Source organism: Salmo salar, unplaced genomic scaffold, assembly GCF_965601325.2.
Source record: "Salmo salar unplaced genomic scaffold, fSalSal1 ptg000360l, whole genome shotgun sequence".
Taxonomy (NCBI): domain Eukaryota; kingdom Metazoa; phylum Chordata; class Actinopteri; order Salmoniformes; family Salmonidae; genus Salmo; species Salmo salar.
The window spans coordinates 740,447-755,000 of NW_027675360.1; the positions used below are offsets into that span (position 1 = coordinate 740,447).

At 38.9% G+C, this 14,554-nt stretch overlaps 1 long non-coding RNA gene across 1 annotated transcript; it reads right to left on the reverse strand.

Annotated features, from left to right (window-relative positions):
- Positions 1–3,196: 3,196 nt before the first annotated feature.
- On the reverse strand, positions 3,197–14,358 carry LOC145875843 (uncharacterized). Its single transcript, XR_014391351.1, has 3 exons — positions 13,258–14,358; positions 11,499–11,615; positions 3,197–3,332 (listed from the first exon to the last, which is right to left on the reverse strand). It is a non-coding gene; the product is annotated as an uncharacterized LOC145875843 (long non-coding RNA).
- Between the last annotated feature and the right edge of the window lie 196 nt (positions 14,359–14,554).

Below are 14,554 nucleotides of genomic sequence, written 5' to 3' on the forward strand. Positions count from 1 at the left end.
CACACACACACACACACACACACACACACACACACACACACACACACACACACACTGTTTTAGGACTATGAAAATGGACTAAAGGATTAGCCTATGGATTATGAAAACAACAAAAAGATATGGGAAAATGGGAGAGGAGAAATGACTAGAGACAGTGTTGTTTAACTCACTGACCATGACCCATGAGTTCTTCTTACCTTTGTTCAGTAGAAAAGTCTCCCTCTCTAAAGTCTATAAGAGGATCAATAGACTGGTCACTCTTCATGGACACACAGCTGGGTACAGAGGAGGCTGGTCTCTCCTGCTTGATTGGTCTTCAACACAACAGAGACAAACATTACATCTCTCATCTACTCTGAGCTCAGATGGGAAACATAAGAAGAGTTCCAAAACGCAACATATCACTTTACAGAAATTAGCTTTTATTGTTTAAAGAAATTATGAAAGAGATTGGTGTGTTGTTTCACTATCTAATCATGGCAAGGTGTCTCTCAGGAGTTAAAACACTCAGGTCAGGGAGAGATGGAGAGGCAGGTTTATGGTTCCCCCCTAGACTCTCAGGAGTTAACACACTCAGGTCAGGGAGAGTTGGAGAGGCAGGTTTATGGTTCCCCCCTAGACTCTCAGGAGTTAACACACTCAGGTCAGGGAGAGTTGGAGAGGCAGGTTTATGGTTCCCCCCTAGACTCTCAGGAGTTAACACACTCAGGTCAGGGAGAGTTGGAGAGGCAGGTTTATGGTTCCCCCCCTAGACTCTCAGGAGTTAACACACTCAGGTCAGGGAGAGATGGAGAGGCAGGTTTATGGTTCCCCCCTAGACTCTCAGGAGTTAACACACTCAGGTCAGGGAGAGATGGAGAGGCAGGTTTATGGTTCCCCCCCTAGACTCTCAGGAGTTAACACACTCAGGTCAGGGAGAGTTGGAGAGGCAGGTTTATGGTTCCCCTAGACTCTCAGGAGTTAAAACACTCAGGTCAGGGAGAGATGGAGAGGCAGGTTTATGGTTCCCCCCCTAGACTCTCAGGAGTTAACACACTCAGGTCAGGGAGAGTTGGAGAGGCAGGTTTATGGTTCCCCCCCTAGACTCTCAGGAGTTAACACACTCAGGTCAGGGAGAGTTGGAGAGGCAGGTTTATGGTTCCCCCCTAGACTCTCAGGAGTTAACACACTCAGGTCAGGGAGAGATGGAGAGGCAGGTTTATGGTTCACCCCCCTAGACTCTCAGGAGTAAAAACACTCAGGTCAGGGAGAGATGGAGAGGCAGGTTTATGGTTCCCCCCCTAGACTCTCAGGAGTTAACACACTCAGGTCAGGGAGAGATGGAGAGGCAGGTTTATGGTTCCCCCCCTAGACTCTCAGGAGTTATAACACTCAGGTCAGGGAGAGATGGAGAGGCAGGTTTATGGTTCCCCCCCTAGACTCTCAGGAGTTAACACACTCAGGTCAGGGAGAGATGGAGAGGCAGGTTTATGGTTCCCCCCCTAGACTCTCAGGAGTTAAAACACTCAGGTCAGGGAGAGATGGAGAGGCAGGTTTATGGTTCCCCCCCTAGACTCTCAGGAGTTAACACACTCAGGTCAGGGAGAGTTGGAGAGGCAGGTTTATGGTTCCCCCCTAGACTCTCAGGAGTTAAAACACTCAGGTCAGGGAGAGATGGAGAGGCAGGTTTATGGTTCCCCCCCTAGACTCTCAGGAGTTAACACACTCAGGTCAGGGAGAATTGGAGAGGCAGGTTTATGGTTCCCCCCTAGACTCTCAGGAGTTAACACACTCAGGTCAGGGAGAGATGGAGAGGCAGGTTTATGGTTCCCCCCCTAGACTCTCAGGAGTTAACACACTCAGGTCAGGGAGAGTTGGAGAGGCAGGTTTATGGTTCCCCCCTAGACTCTCAGGAGTTAACACACTCAGGTCAGGGAGAGATGGAGAGGCAGGTTTATGGTTCCCCCCCTAGACTCTCAGGAGTTAACACACTCAGGTCAGGGAGAGTTGGAGAGGCAGGTTTATGGTTCCCCCCTAGACTCTCAGGAGTTAAAACACTCAGGTCAGGGAGAGTTGGAGAGGCAGGTTTATGGTTCCCCCCTAGACTCTCAGGAGTTAACACACTCAGGTCAGGGAGAGATGGAGAGGCAGGTTTATGGTTCCCCCTAGACTCTCAGGAGTTAACACACTCAGGTCAGGGAGAGTTGGAGAGGCAGGTTTATGGTTCCCCCCCTAGACTCTCAGGAGTTAACACACTCAGGTCAGGGAGAGTTGGAGAGGCAGGTTTATGGTTCCCCCCTAGACTCTCAGGAGTTAAAACACTCAGGTCAGGGAGAGATGGAGAGGCAGGTTTATGGTTCCCCCCTAGACTCTCAGGAGTTAACACACTCAGGTCATATAGTATGTCTATAACATACTATAGTCCTTCTATAGGTTAAGACCTCTGTGACTAAACATACTATAGTCCTTCTGTAGGTTAAGACCTCTGGGACTAAACATACTATAGTCCTTCTATAGGTTAAGACCTCTGGGACTAAACATACTATAGTCCTTCTATAGGTTAAGACCTCTGGGGACTAAACATACTATAGTCCTTCTATAGGTTAAGACCTCTGGGACTAAACATACTATAGTCCTTCTATAGGTTAAGACCTCTGGGACTAAACATACTATAGCCCTTCTATAGGTTAAGACCTCTGGGGACTGAAGTATCCATAACATACTATAGTCCTTCTATAGGTTAAGACCTCTGGGACTAAACATACTATAGTCCTTCTGTAGGTTAAGATCTCTGGGGACTAAACATACTATAGTTCTTCTGTAGGTTAAGACCTCTGGGACTAAACATACTATAGTCCTTCTGTAGGTTAAGATCTCTGGGGACTAAACATACTATAGTCCTTCTATAGGTTAAGACCTCTGGGACTAAACATACTATAGTCCTTCTAGGTTAAGACCTCTGGACACACACACACACACACACACACACACACACACACACACACACACACACACACACACACACACACACACACACACACACACACACACACACACACACACACGTGGAGGGAACGTTGTGTTTGTTTAATATTGTTTTAGGACTATGAAAATGGACAAAAGTATTAGCCTATGGATTATGAAAACAACAAAAAGAAATGTGAAAATGGGAGAGGAGAAATGACTAGAGACAGTGTTGTTTAACTCACTGACCATGACCCATGAGTTCTTCTTACCTTTGTTCAGTAGAAAAGTCTCCCTCTCTAAACACTATAGGACGATCAATAGACTGGTCACTCTTCATGGACACACAGCTGGGAACAGGGGAGGCAGGTCTCTCCTGCTTGATTGGTCTTCAACACAACAGAGACAAACATTACATCTCTCATCTACTCTGATCTCAGATGGGGAAACATAAGAAGACTTTCATTACAAAACGCTATATATCACTTTCAGAAACGTTCATAAGTTAACTTTTATTGTTTAAAGAAATTATAAATGAGATAGGTGTTTTTTAACTCCCTAATTCAATGACCGACATGTATATGTTTATAATGTATCATTTGATGTTTTCATTTCAGAGTCAAATGTTTTTTTTTTCAAAATGCTTTACGTATATCTGCCTCACTCTCAGAGAAATCAGTAGTACTGCTAGGTTTAACACAGTAATAATATATATCTGCCTCACTCTCAGAGAAATCAGTATTACTGCTAGGTTTAACACAGTAATAATATATATCTGCCTCTCAGAGAAATCAGTAGTACTGCTAGGTTTAATACAGTAATAATATATATCTGCCTCACTCTCAGAGAAATCAGTAGTACTACTAGGTTATATACAGTAATAATATATATCTGCCTCACTCTCAGAGAAATCAGTAGTACTGCTATGTTTAACACAGTAATAATATATATCTGCCTCTCAGAGAAATCAGTAGTACTGCTAGGTTTAACACAGTAATAATATATATCTGCCTCTCAGAGAAATCAGTAGTACTGCTAGGTTTAACACAGTAATAATATATATCTGCCTCTCAGAGAAATCAGTAGTACTGCTAGGTTTAACACAGCAATAATATATATCTGCCTCTCAGAGAAATCAGTAGTACTGCTAGGTTTAACACAGTAATAATATATATCTGCCTCTCAGAGAAATCAGTAGTACTGCTAGGTTTAATACAGTAATAATATATATCTGCCTCACTCTCAGAGAAATCAGTAGTACTGCTAGGTTTAACACAGTAATAATATATATCTGCCTCACTCTCAGAGAAATCAGTAGTACTGCTAGGTTTAACACAGTAATAATATATATCTGCCTCACTCTCAGAGAAATCAGTAGTACTGCTAGGTTTAACACAGTAATAATATATATCTGCCTCACTCTCAGAGAAATCAGTAGTACTGCTAGGTTTAACACAGTAATAATATATATCTGCCTCTCAGAGAAATCAGTAGTACTGCTAGGTTTAACACAGTAATAATATATATCTGCCTCTCAGAGAAATCAGTAGTACTGCTAGGTTTAACACAGTAATAATATATATCTGCCTCTCAGAGAAATCAGTAGTACTGCTAGGTTTAACACAGTAATAATATATATCTGCCTCTCAGAGAAATCAGTAGTACTGCTAGGTTTAATACAGTAATAATATATATCTGCCTCACTCTCAGAGAAATCAGTAGTACTGCTAGGTTTAACACAGTAATAATATATATCTGCCTCACTCTCAGAGAAATCAGTAGTACTGCTAGGTTTAACACAGTAATAATATATATCTGCCTCACTCTCAGAGAAATCAGTAGTACTGCTAGGTTTAACACAGTAATAATATATATCTGCCTCTCAGAGAAATCAGTAGTACTGCTAGGTTTAACACAGTAATAATATATATCTGCCTCTCAGAGAAATCAGTAGTACTGCTAGGTTTAACACAGTAATAATATATATCTGCCTCTCAGAGAAATCAGTAGTACTGCTAGGTTTAACACAGTAATAATATATATCTGCCTCTCAGAGAAATCAGTAGTACTGCTAGGTTTAATACAGTAATAATATATATCTGCCTCACTCTCAGAGAAATCAGTAGTACTGCTAGGTTTAACACAGTAATAATATATATCTGCCTCACTCTCAGAGAAATCAGTAGTACTGCTAGGTTTAACACAGTAATAATATATATCTGCCTCTCAGAGAAATCAGTAGTACTGCTAGGTTTAACACAGTAATAATATATATCTGCCTCACTCTCAGAGAAATCAGTAGTACTGCTAGGTTTAACACAGTAATAATATATATCTGCCTCACTCTCAGAGAAATCAGTAGTACTGCTAGGTTTTATACAGTAATAATATATATCTGTCTCACTCTCAGAGAAATCAGTAGTACTGCTAGGTTTAATACAGTAATAATATATATCTGCCTCACTCTCAGAGAAATCAGCAGTACTGCTAGGTTTAATACAGTAATAATATATATCTGCCTCTCAGAGAAATCAGTAGTACTGCTAGGTTTAACACAGTAATAATATATATCTGCCTCTCAGAGAAATCAGTAGTACTGCTAGGTTTAATACAGTAATAATATATATCTGTCTAACTCTCAGATAAATCAGTAGTACTGCTAGGTTTAATACAGTAATAATATATATCTGCCTCTCAGAGAAATCAGTAGTACTGCTAGGTTTAACACAGTAATAATATATATCTGCCTCTCAGAGAAATCAGTAGTACTGCTAGGTTTAACACAGTAATAATATATATCTGCCTCTCAGAGAAATCAGTAGTACTGCTAGGTTTAACACAGTAATAATATATATCTGCCTCTCAGAGAAATCAGTAGTACTGCTAGGTTTAACACAGTAATAATATATATCTGACTCTCAGTGAAATCAGCAGTACTGCTAGGTTTAATACAGTAATAATATATATCTGTCTCACTCTCAGAGAAATCAGTAGTACTGCTAGGTTTAATACAGTAATAATATATATCTGCCTCTCAGAGAAATCAGTAGTACTGCTAGGTTTAACACAGTAATAATATATATCTGCCTCTCAGAGAAATCAGTAGTACTGCTAGGTTTAATACAGTAATAATATATATCTGCCTCACTCTCAGAGAAATCAGTAGTACTGCTAGGTTTAATACAGTAATAATATATATCTGTCTCACTCTCAGAGAAATCAGTAGTACTGCTAGGTTTAATACAGTAATAATATATATCTGCCTCTCAGAGAAATCAGTAGTACTGCTAGGTTTAACACAGTAATAATATATATCTGCCTCTCAGAGAAATCAGTAGTACTGCTAGGTTTAACACAGTAATAATATATATCTGCCTCTCAGAGAAATCAGTAGTACTGCTAGGTTTAACACAGTAATAATATATATCTGCCTCTCAGAGAAATCAGTAGTACTGCTAGGTTTAACACAGTAATAATATATATCTGCCTCTCAGAGAAATCAGTAGTACTGCTAGGTTTAACACAGTAATAATATATATCTGCCTCTCAGAGAAATCAGTAGTACTGCTAGGTTTAACACAGTAATAATATATATCTGCCTCTCAGAGAAATCAGTAGTACTGCTAGGTTTAACACAGTAATAATATATATCTGCCTCTCAGAGAAATCAGTAGTACTGCTAGGTTTAACACAGTAATAATATATATCTGCCTCTCAGAGAAATCAGTAGTACTGCTAGGTTTAATACAGTAATAATATATATCTGCCTCACTCTCAGAGAAATCAGTAGTACTGCTAGGTTTAACACAGTAATAATATATATCTGCCTCACTCTCAGAGAAATCAGTAGTACTGCTAGGTTTAACACAGTAATAATATATATCTGCCTCTCAGAGAAATCAGTAGTACTGCTAGGTTTAACACAGTAATAATATATATCTGCCTCACTCTCAGAGAAATCAGTAGTACTGCTAGGTTTAACACAGTAATAATATATATCTGCCTCTCAGAGAAATCAGTAGTACTGCTAGGTTTAACACAGTAATAATATATATCTGCCTCTCAGAGAAATCAGTAGTACTGCTAGGTTTAACACAGTAATAATATATATCTGCCTCTCAGAGAAATCAGTAGTACTGCTAGGTTTAACACAGTAATAATATATATCTGCCTCTCAGAGAAATCAGTAGTACTGCTAGGTTTAATACAGTAATAATATATATCTGCCTCACTCTCAGAGAAATCAGTAGTACTGCTAGGTTTAACACAGTAATAATATATATCTGCCTCACTCTCAGAGAAATCAGTAGTACTGCTAGGTTTAACACAGTAATAATATATATCTGCCTCACTCTCAGAGAAATCAGTAGTACTGCTAGGTTTAACACAGTAATAATATATATCTGCCTCTCAGAGAAATCAGTAGTACTGCTAGGTTTAACACAGTAATAATATATATCTGCCTCTCAGAGAAATCAGTAGTACTGCTAGGTTTAACACAGTAATAATATATATCTGCCTCTCAGAGAAATCAGTAGTACTGCTAGGTTTAACACAGTAATAATATATATCTGCCTCTCAGAGAAATCAGTAGTACTGCTAGGTTTAATACAGTAATAATATATATCTGCCTCACTCTCAGAGAAATCAGTAGTACTGCTAGGTTGAACACAGTAATAATATATATCTGCCTCACTCTCAGAGAAATCAGTAGTACTGCTAGGTTTAACACAGTAATAATATATATCTGCCTCTCAGAGAAATCAGTAGTACTGCTAGGTTTAACACAGTAATAATATATATCTGCCTCACTCTCAGAGAAATCAGTAGTACTGCTAGGTTTAACACAGTAATAATATATATCTGCCTCACTCTCAGAGAAATCAGTAGTACTGCTAGGTTTTATACAGTAATAATATATATCTGTCTCACTCTCAGAGAAATCATTAGTACTGCTAGGTTTAATACAGTAATAATATATATCTGCCTCACTCTCAGAGAAATCAGCAGTACTGCTAGGTTTAATACAGTAATAATATATATCTGCCTCTCAGAGAAATCAGTAGTACTGCTAGGTTTAACACAGTAATAATATATATCTGCCTCTCAGAGAAATCAGTAGTACTGCTAGGTTTAATACAGTAATAATATATATCTGTCTAACTCTCAGATAAATCAGTAGTACTGCTAGGTTTAATACAGTAATAATATATATCTGCCTCTCAGAGAAATCAGTAGTACTGCTAGGTTTAACACAGTAATAATATATATCTGCCTCTCAGAGAAATCAGTAGTACTGCTAGGTTTAACACAGTAATAATATATATCTGCCTCTCAGAGAAATCAGTAGTACTGCTAGGTTTAACACAGTAATAATATATATCTGCCTCTCAGAGAAATCAGTAGTACTGCTAGGTTTAACACAGTAATAATATATATCTGACTCTCAGTGAAATCAGCAGTACTGCTAGGTTTAACACAGTAATAATATATATCTGCCTCTCAGAGAAATCAGTAGTACTGCTAGGTTTAATACAGTAATAATATATATCTGCCTCACTCTCAGAGAAATCAGTAGTACTGCTAGGTTTAATACAGTAATAATATATATCTGTCTCACTCTCAGAGAAATCAGTAGTACTGCTAGGTTTAATACAGTAATAATATATATCTGCCTCTCAGAGAAATCAGTAGTACTGCTAGGTTTAACACAGTAATAATATATATCTGCCTCTCAGAGAAATCAGTAGTACTGCTAGGTTTAACACAGTAATAATATATATCTGCCTCTCAGAGAAATCAGTAGTACTGCTAGGTTTAACACAGTAATAATATATATCTGCCTCTCAGAGAAATCAGTAGTACTGCTAGGTTTAACACAGTAATAATATATATCTGCCTCTCAGAGAAATCAGTAGTACTGCTAGGTTTAACACAGTAATAATATATATCTGCCTCTCAGAGAAATCAGTAGTACTGCTAGGTTTAACACAGTAATAATATATATCTGCCTCTCAGAGAAATCAGTAGTACTGCTAGGTTTAACACAGTAATAATATATATCTGCCTCACTCTCAGAGAAATCAGTAGCACTGCTAGGTTTAATACAGTAATAATATATATCTGTCTCTCAGAGAAATCAGTAGTACTGCTAGGTTTAACAAAGTAATAATATATATCTGCCTCTCAGAGAAATCAGTAGTACTGCTAGGTTTAACACAGTAATAATATATATCTGCCTCATTCTCAGAGAAATCAGTAGTACTGCTAGGTTTAATACAGTAATAATATATATCTGCCTCTCAGAGAAATCAGTAGTACTGCTAGGTTTAATACAGTAATAATATATATCTGCCTCTCAGAGAAATCAGTAGTACTGCTAGGTTTAATACAGTAATAATATATATCTGTCTCACTCTCAGAGAAATCAGTAGTACTGCTAGGTTTAACACAGTAATAATATATATCTGCCTCTCAGAGAAATCAGTAGTACTGCTAGGTTTAATACAGTAATAATATATACCTGTCTCACTCTCAGAGAAATCAGTAGTACTGCTAGGTTTAATACAGTAATAATATATATCTGCCTCACTCTCAGAGAAATCAGTAGTACTGCTAGGTTTAACACAGTAATAATATATATCTGTCTCACTCTCAGAGAAATCAGTAGTACTGCTAGGTTTAACACAGTAATAATATATATCTGCCTCTAAGAGAAATCAGTAGTACTGCTAGGTTTAATACAGTAATAATATATATCTGCCTCACTCTCAGAGAAATCAGTAGTACTGCTAGGTTTAATACAGTAATAATATATATCTGCCTCACTCTCAGAGAAATCAGTAGTACTGCTAGGTTTAATACAGTAATAATATATATCTGCCTCTCAGAGAAATCAGTAGTACTGCTAGGTTTAACACAGTAAGAGTATATTTCTGTCTCACTCTCAGAGATCAGGCTATACGGAGTACCAGTACCGAGTCAATGTGCAGGGGTACCAGGTAGTTGAGGTAATAATGAGACTATAAGGAGTACCAGTACCGAGTCAATGTGCAGGGGTACTAGGTAGTTGAGGTAATAATGAGACTATAAGGAGTACCAGTACCGAGTCAATGTGCAGGGGTACCAGGTAGTTGAGGTAATAATGAGACTATAAGGAGTACCAGTACTGAGTCAATGTGCAGGGGTACCAGGTAGTTGAGGTAATAATGAGACTATAAGGAGTACCAGTACTGAGTCAATGTGCAGGGGTACCAGGTAGTTGAGGTAATAATGAGACTATAAGGAGTACCAGTACTGAGTCAATGTGCAGGGGTACCAGGTAGTTGAGGTAATAATGAGACTATAAGGAGTACCAGTACTGAGTCAATGTGCAGGGGTACCAGGTAGTTGAGGTAATAATGAGACTATAAGGAGTACCAGTACTGAGTCAATGTGCAGGGGTACCAGGTAGTTGGGGGTAATAATGAGACTATAAGGAGTACCAGTACTGAGTCAATGTGCAGGGGTACCAGGTAGTTGAGGTAATAATGAGACTATAAGGAGTACCAGTACTGAGTCAATGTGCAGGGGTACCAGGTAGTTGAGGTAATAATGAGACTATAAGGAGTACCAGTACTGAGTCAATGTGCAGGGGTACCAGGTAGTTGAGGTAATAATGAAGCTATAAGGAGTACCAGTACTGAGTCAATGTGCAGGGGTACCAGGTAGTTGAGGTAATAATGAGAATATAAGGAGTACCAGTACTGAGTCAATATGCAGGGGTACCAGGTAGTTGAGGTAATAATGAGACTATAAGGAGTACCAGTACTGAGTCAATGTGCAGGGGTACCAGGTAGTTGAGGTAATAATGAGACTATAAGGAGTACCAGTACTGAGTCAATGTGCAGGGGTACCAGGTAGTTGAGGTAATAATGAGACTATAAGGAGTACCAGTACTGAGTCAATGTGCAGGGGTACCAGGTAGTTGAGGTAATAATGAGACTATAAGGAGTACCAGTACCGAGTCAATGTGCAGGGGTACCAGGTAGTTGAGGTAATAATGAGACTATAAGGAGTACCAGTACTGAGTCAATGTCCAGGGGTACCAGGTAGTTGAGGTAATAATGAGACTATAAGGAGTACCAGTACTGAGTCAATGTGCAGGGGTACCAGGTAGTTGAGGTAATAATGAGACTATAAGGAGTACCAGTACTGAGTCAATGTCCAGGGGTACCAGGTAGTTTAGGTAATTGAGGTAATATGTATATGTAGGTAAGGATAAAAGTGACTAGGCAATCAGGATAGAGATTATATCTCCTCATCCAGGGAGAGCACACACACACACACACACACACACACACACACACACACACACACACACACACACACACACACACACACACGTGGAGGGAACGTTGTGTTTGTTTAATATTGTTTTAGCACTATGAAAATGGACTAAAGGATTAGTCTATGGATTATGAAAACAACCAAAAGAAATGTGAAAATGGGAGAGGAGAAATGACTAGAGACAGTGTTGTTTAACTCACTGACCATGACCCATGAGTTCTTCTTACCTTTGTTCTGTAGAAAAGTCTCCCTCTCTAAACACTATAGGACGATCCATAGACTGGTCACTCTTCATGGACACACAGCTGGGAACAGGGGAGGCTGGTCTCTCCTGCTTGATTGGTCTTCAGCACAACAGAGACAAACATTACATCTCTCATCTACTCTGATCTCAGATGGGAAACATAAGAAGAGTTCCAACATGCAACATATCACTTTACAGAAATGTTCGGAAATTTGCCTTTATGGTTTAAAGAAATTATGGAAGAGATTGGTGTGTTATTTCACTATCTAATCATGGCATGGCATTGTTCAGTGACAGACATGTATTTCTTTAAAATCTATCACTTGATGGTTTCATTTCAGAGAGAGAAATAATGTTTTTTTGCTAAATGCTATATATCTGCCTCACTCTCAGAGAAATCAGTAGTACTGCTAGGTTTAACACAGTAATAATACATATCTGCCTCTCAGAGAAATCAGTAGTACTGCTAGGTTTAATACAGTAATAATATATATCTGCCTCACTCTCAGGGAAATCAGTAGTACTGCTAGGTTTAATACAGTAATAATATATATCTGCCTCTCAGAGAAATCAGTAGTACTGCTAGGTTTAATACAGTAATAATATATATCTGCCTCTCAGTGAAATCAGTAGTACTGCTAGGTTTAACACAGTAATAATATATATCTGCCTCTAAGAGAAATCAGTAGTACTGCTAGGTTTAATACAGTAATAATATATATCTGCCTCACTCTCAGAGAAATCAGTAGTACTGCTAGGTTTAATACAGTAATAATATATATCTGCCTCACTCTCAGAGAAATCAGTAGTACTGCTAGGTTTAATACAGTAATAATATATATCTGCCTCACTCTCAGGGAAATCAGTAGTACTGCTAGGTTTAACACAGTAATAATATATATCTGCCTCTCAGAGAAATCAGTAGTACTGCTAGGTTTAACACAGTAATAATATATATCTGCCTCTCAGTGAAATCAGTAGTACTGCTAGGTTTAACACAGTAATAATATATATCTGCCTCACTCTCAGAGAAATCAGTAGTACTGCTAGGTTTAACACAGTAATAGTATATTTCTGTCTCACTCTCAGAGATCAGGCTATACGGAGTACCAGTACTGAGTCAATGTGCAGGGGTACCAGGTAGTTGAGGTAATAATGAGACTATAAGGAGTACCAGTACTGAGTCAATGTGCAGGGGTACCAGGTAGTTGAGGTAATAATGAGACTATAAGGAGTACCAGTACTGAGTCAATGTGCAGGGGTACCAGGTAGTTGAGGTAATAATGAGACTATAAGGAGTACCAGTACTGAGTCAATGTGCAGGGGTACCAGGTAGTTGAGGTAATAATGAGACTATAAGGAGTACCAGTACTGAGTCAATGTGCAATGGTACCAGGTAGTTTAGGTAATTGAGGTAATATGTATATGTAGGTAAGGATAAAAGTGACTAGGCAATCAGGATAGAGATTATATCTCTTCATCCAGGGAGAGCACACACACACACACACACACACACACACACACACACACACACACACACACACACACACACACACACACACACACACACACACACACACACACACACACACACACACACAAACAGGGAGGGAATGTTGTGTTTGTTTAATATTGTTTAAAGACTATGAAAATTGAAAAAAGAAATGTGAAAATGGGAGAGGAGAAATGACTAGAGACAGTGTTGTTTAACTCACTGACCATGACCCATGAGTTCTTCTTACCTTTGTTCAGTAGAAAAGTCTCCCTCTCTAAAGGATATAGGTTTACGCATAGACTGGTCACTCTTCATGGACACACAGCTGGGAACAGGGGAGGCTGGTCTCTCCTGCTTGATTGGACTTCAACACAACAGAGACAAACATTACATCTCTCATCTACTCTGATCTCAGATGGGAAACATAAGAAGAGTTCCAAAACGCAACATATCACTTTACAGAAATGAGCTTTTATTGTTTAAAGAAATTATGTATTAATTATTACATCTCTCACAGACAAGGATTTGTTTAAAATCTATCACTTGATGGTTTCATTTCAGAGACAGAAATCATGTTTTTTTATGCAAAATGCTATATATCTGCCTCACTCTCAAATGTGACCGACCGGCTCAATTTGGTAATTAACTAAATAACTACATATATAGTGTTTTTGGTTTATGTCAGTTTAATTGTTTGTTATGGTATAAGTTGTTATTTTATGATTGTAAGTGATAAAATTAACTAGTAATTCTCAGTAATTACTACTTTAGTAAGGAATAACACATTTTTTCAGCACTACTGCAGTTGCTAAATAATTCCAATAGATGGGAACATAAGACCACAATGACATTTCAGAATATTAGTTTAGTTTTCTCCCTGGATACACCACCACTCCCCACGCTTCCTGCAGAACCCCTGCAGTACCTCCGCAGACCCCGGATTGAGAACCCCTGATTTAGCAGATGCTCTTATCCAGAGAGATTTACAGTAACTGCATTCACCTTAAGATAGCTATTTATTTAGGAAATAAACTTAGTTAATTATTCATAAAATTGTCATCTTACCTCTTAGCTTTGGTGTTATGTCCGCCAGAGAGATGCATTTTGGAGGCAGGGCCCCCCTTCTCTCTCTCGCCAGAGAGACTCATTTTAGAGGCAGGGCCCCCCTCCTCTCTCTCCCCAGAGAGACTCATTTTAGAGGCAGGGCCCCCCTCCTTCCTCTCGCCAGAGAGACTCATTTTAGAGGCAGGGCCCCCCTCCTCTCTCTCCCCAGAGAGACTCATTTTAGAGAACTGACCCCTAAACAGAGATCCAACATGTTGATTGTGGTTAACACAGTGACAGCTAAACAGAGATCCAGCATATTGGTTGTGGTTAACACAGTGACAACTAAACAGAGATCCAACATGTTGGTTGTGGTCAACACAGTGACAACTAAACAGAGATCCAGCATGTTGGTTGTGGTTAACACAGTGACAACTAAACAGAGATCCAGCATGTTGGTTGTGGTTAACACAGTGACAACTAAACAGAGATCCAGCATG